Raw genomic sequence first — 5739 nt, 5'->3', positions numbered from 1 at the left:
CGTCATCTATTCGTAGTAACAGGATGCTGACAGCTTGATACTCCATACCATGTGTGGTTCGGTAGATTTTCAGCAAGTCATTCTTATACTCGCCAAATTTTGCAATATTTTGCAACAGCAGGGGTGCTTCGCAGATGAAGGTCATGTTCGATACGTTACAATGCAATCACACCAGATGTGTTTAAGAGGCTAAGAAGAGAAGAATTTAAAGGGGCATTCGAGACGATTTTCATAATTTCACATCGTGTATAACATATCCGACAGTGCGATGTATAGATCTGTAGAATTCATTATGGTCTTTGAGCAGAGAAACCAATACTCTAAAAAATCTTGAGCAAAGCCTCACGTATTTCAGAAACGTAGCAGTGTAATACCGCTTGATTGACAAGTTTACCTGTGTAGAATGTATGCATACCTTCCTCTTTTTGTTTTGTTTCCTTGAGCCCCAATTCATGCATTGTCATGGTGTGGCTGCCATGTCATCATAATTGTGACTCGCAATTTGTTATAAATTTTGAAAACATTCGAATTCCTCATCCCAAACACTATAAATTCTGAAACCCTGTTCTCAGTATAAGTAATTTATCATTGTTCAAATGTACAAATCTGAAAATCATCCGTAGGTCTCCTTTAAAGAGTATATTTATATTATTTGACTCAGATGCGACAGTGGTGGTTGAAGTAACGGAAATTAAACTTAAGGCCGTGTCACATCTTTCCGGGCAAGCTACTCGGGCATGTCGCGAGGAGGGATTTTCCAGCACGCAGGAGAATTTAACCGGGCGGACAAGAATGTTTGCGAGTTTCGCACTTGTTTCTTACCCATGACTAGACGCGTGCTACTTACTGTATCTTCTACTTACGTGTATTCTGTGTGACTTGCCTGAAAGCTTTGAAACCGATCCGTTTTCTGTTACGAGCGACTTACAGGTACTGAGAAGTACCTGCGCTGGAGTTGCCTGAGAGGTGCTGCCGGTAAGGGTCTCCTATACTGTTGTTCTGCGTTTACCTCTGCGAGCAGACCCCCGGACTCACTCGGAACAAGTTTTGAGCATGCTCAAGGCCTTGTCATACCGTATCTTGGGAGGTTTGACGGCTTGACTTGCGGGGAAACAAATTTGTTATCCAGAGCTGTCCGCAGTTGGTCCGCACCTGACAGAACCTAGCGCGTATCTCGCCTGTGGTTGCCCGGAGGTGCGCACGCAAGTGCCATTTAACCGCAGCCAAGTTTTGAGGATGACCAAAACTTTTTCTGGGTGAGTCGCGGTCCACGCAGAACGCCAGTAGGAGGCCCTTAGCGGCAGCACCTCGCAGGCAACTCCAACGCAGGTACTTCGCAGTCCCTTTGTGCAGCCAAGATAATGACATTCTGTGGGACTTCTGCCATTCCTTCAGAGGAATTCCTTCACTGAGTTGTCAGCATCCACGCGACTGGTACGCACGTTACACAGTATACCCGCAAATAGAATTTATGTAGAACGCGTCCAGCAAGTAAGACACATGCTCAGACTTGCCCAAATCCTTGTCCGCGCTCAGATATTGTCCGGTATGCTGGAAAAAACCTACACACAACAAGCCCGCGTAGCACGCTCGGAAAGGTGTGACAGGGCCTACACATGGTTGCGGGCAAAAAGATTTGCGTGCGCACCTCCGGGCGACTACGAGTGAGATACGTGCTAGGTACTATCATGTGCGGGTCATCTGCAGGGACCTCCGGTTGGTAAAAATTTTTCTTCACAAGTCGCACGCAAGGCAGCCTGAAAGGTGTGACACGGCCTTATCGTCAGAGAAGGTGAAGTTGATTAACTGACTGGGAGCGAGAGTGTGTTCAATACTAATAAGCCCAACTGAGGCTGTTGTAACGTGTGATGTGTGTTACGAAAATCCTTGTCTTTCATAATTTCAGATAGTTCTGACAGCATTTTGCACTGTATAGAGAAGTGTCTTTTTTCGTACTTCTATTTGGTGTTTGATGTTTATTTGTTGCACACAAGTGTGCCTGTGTGGATAATGGTATATATACGTGAGTTTCTGTGATGGTACGTGGGTCTGTGTGGATAATGGTACCACTGCGTTGACCCCTCTTGACCTTTTACGGGATCATCGGTCTACATTGTGTGTAGACTTGATCCAAGTTGAGCTCTAAATATCTCATAAGGGGAAAACATTTGTACGTCAGGAAGAAACATTGAACAGATTGACAAATACAGAAGTGCATGATTAATTCACAGTTGTATAGTGTATAAAGTGTATGTCTGGCTGATGCGATCTGCCAGGATAATGAGTTATTTTGGAGTATTTTGATTGATTCGAAGAGTAGATTATTCAGAGCGAAGTGCTCGACTTTCATTCCTGAAAAGCACGCTATCGTTCAGTGGTGGGTATGTAGGTAGAAGATTACGTGATGATCTGGATGCATGTTAATATACAAGATCTGAGGTAAGAAGAGGTCAGAGTTTTAGATTGATTCACCAGATTGGAGAACCGTGAAATGAACATCATTTTCATTAAAAGGGCAGATTAAACCATAGGTCAGAAGGAAAACGGCAATATTACATAATTGTTTCATTTGAAAGAATGGGGCAATTGACATTCAAAGAGATTCATTGCCTCGCTTTTTTTTTCTTTTCACTAGGAGAGGATAATCTTTCCTCTGTTGTTTATTGTCTGTTTGTAGAGATGGGTGTGGGTGTGTGTGTGTATTTGCGGATGAGTGATATACTGTATGTCTATTGCATGTAGAAGTATGTATCTGTGGGAAGAAACCTATAGTTCAGACCTGTTCTGAATATTTATGACGAGATATTTATCATACTGCTCGACTTTTTTTAGAGTATTATATGTTATGAATAATAAAAGGAGCGAAATTGTGATTTTGGTGAATTTTGAGGTATTTTGAAAGTTCATCATGGAACACCCCCAACTCACTTGTGCTGGGAGGAATAGATTTTGTGTTTTCTTTTTCTGTGAAAAAAAAATTGAAGTGTCAGTATCGGCCCGTTGGGAGAGGCAAGATGAGTGTTGGGGGAGTTGGAGAAAGGAGAAATAGGCCTTGATCGTTATCTAAGTGATCACAGTAAAGTGTTTTATATGGTATTACTCAATGTCGACACTATAGCTGATACAGTTACGATTGGGAAAATGATTTTTCGAATTGTGACTTGTATTAAGGAATTGTAATTACACCACATACTGTTTTGGAAAATGTTTATTGATTGAAAAATAATTTGCTTTATCAAAGCAAACACACACATAAACGCAGCTACTTGCTATTCACTCTTTTTGTTTTTGTTTTTAGAGAATATTTATTTTTCATCAGTGGAAACAAGTTCCCCATTCCCACCTTTACTCCCTACCCCTATCCACCACCACCCCCCCCCCCCTCTCCGACAACGAGAGAAAAAAAAAATCCTCAGGGAATATATATGTATGTATATGTATATGTATACATAATATTGTCATGAAATTCGGTGGAACCGATTCGGTTTTACGATATCGATCATAATTTGTTATAATCTATTGTGCCTGTAGCACAGGAAAGGGGCGCACTATCGGATAGTTTGACAATTGTTTTAATGTGGTAGAGCATTATTACGCGGGTTTAAAAATTTAATGTTAAATACTAGTACAGTGTATGTGGTTACTGAGGTGGTTATTGGTAATTGATATTTGTTTGTCGTTGACAAGTTTGGATTGTTTTAATACCAACTCCGGTTTAGACCGATGATGCATGCCAATTTTTAGTAATCATGTACAAGTGATACTCCTAAAATCTCAATTCTTGTTCGACCCATATTAATAGCATTCTCATGAATATCTCTGAAAAAAAAATCTGCGGTATATTACTGTCCAAGTTCGGACTGTGCGGAATCGCTCCGTCACTCCGCGATAAGAGAGGAGGAAGCCTATTAATTGGGCGCTGTATGACGTAGTCTTGCGGTAAACAGCCCGTGTGTGACAAACTTATATGTATTGTACCGGTCCACTTCTAGTTATGTGTATTAAACTGTACATGTGTTCCTGAACTGATGACTGCATTGAGTCTTCTTGTGTGATGCTGTAATCAACGGTTTGCAGAGTGGTGGCACATGTTCCAGAGGACTGTTCCTGAGGAGACAACTAGCAAGTCGTTGAATTTCGGGAGAAGAAGGTGGTAATGTGACTTGTCACATATGCCCCGTGCCCAATCCAAGTTCCAGTCGTCACCGTACGATTTCGGGAGGAGTTGGTAATGTGACTTGTCACATATGTCCCGTGCCCAATCCAAGTACCAGTCGGCGCCAGAGGAAATGGTAACGGTGCGATCTAGCACTTTACCCCGTGCCCACCAACGGTACGTGTGCCACCACATGATGGGTGTGAAAGGTGTACCACGTTAGCGTGACTGAGTTGGTAGCAAAAGTTGGTACCAAAAGTTGGTAACAAAATTGGTAGTACCAACTTAATACCATTCACAAGTGACGCTTGGAAGTGGCGTAATCTAGGTGAAGCTGAACTTGGTATGTGTGCCGTGTTGGTGAGCTGCATCTGATACAACATATAACATAGTTACGCACAGACTAGTAGTTTTGATAATTAATAAAGGGATCGTTGTAAACTACAACAAAACGAACCCCGCCTACTTTGCCATTTTGACACGGCTCGATCGCATTCGTACAGACAGTAAAATACTCTCACAATCACAAGGCGAGTTCGTAACAATAGTTACGTTCAGACGGGAGCCCTTAACCTCGAAGTTAGGAAACTTCGAGGTTAGAGCTTGTAGTTAGGGACCGTGAAGACGCACTCGTAGTTAGCAAACCTCGAGGTTTGCTCGATGTTTCGAGCCACAAGAAATCTTATGGTTAGCGCTCTAACCACGAGCCGCGGGGGGTCCCCACTCGTAGTTAAGCACCGTGTGGACACAAAAAACAACGAACTCGAAGTTAAGAGTGACCTCGCCGTAAACTCCAGCCCCCCACAATTTCCCTCTGCTTCCGGGTCAACCTCCCAAACGTACACCACAAATACACTACACGTGAAAAACCTATGACGCACGACACAACATCATCTTTTCTTCCCATGCGCTTGATCTCTGAAACTGAACATGTCGAACTCGCTACTGTATTCTATATTCTTCTCCGACGCTAAAAAAGAAATGTTTTCGACGAATATCTTCATAAAGGCATAAAGTCATCAGTGCAGTGCTATCTCTGCATATCATGACAGAGAAAAAGAGTACCTGTAAGCGAGTCCGACATGGTTGGACTAAAGAATAAATAGACGCCTTGTTAGCAATGTGGGCTTAAACTTCCGGTTTTGTGGTTTTAACATCGAGAGGGACCCACTCGTAGTTACGGGGGGCAGAAGCTTAACCTCGAAGTTTCGTAACCTCGAGGTTACGATTCGTCGTGTGGACACACGTCGTAGTTAGGGGGCAAGAGCTAAACCTCGAGGTTTCCTAACCTCGAGGTTAGGGCCTACCGTCTGAACGTAACTAATATATATATATAAGTGTAAAAACAGTCGTATAAACACCGCAGGAGCCAAAAAATTGGACCGACGTTTCGGTCAAAGACCTTTATCAAAGTAACTCTGAGTGCTACTTGATATCTCTTTACTACACACCGATGCAGAACTTTCATATTTTGATATATGTATGTATATATATATATATATATATATATATATATATATATATGTTTAATTTTTTCCACTTGTCCAAATGTATTGGAAACGTATTGCGTGTAATTGCTAACT

The sequence above is a fragment of the Diadema antillarum genome, unplaced genomic scaffold (genome assembly GCF_040938485.1).
Source record: "Diadema antillarum isolate AM-2024a unplaced genomic scaffold, OU_Dant_1.0 seq00000244_RagTag, whole genome shotgun sequence".
Lineage (NCBI taxonomy): Eukaryota > Metazoa > Echinodermata > Echinoidea > Diadematoida > Diadematidae > Diadema > Diadema antillarum.
The sequence above is the reverse complement of the archived record's forward strand: the minus strand, read 5'-3'. Positions refer to the sequence as shown.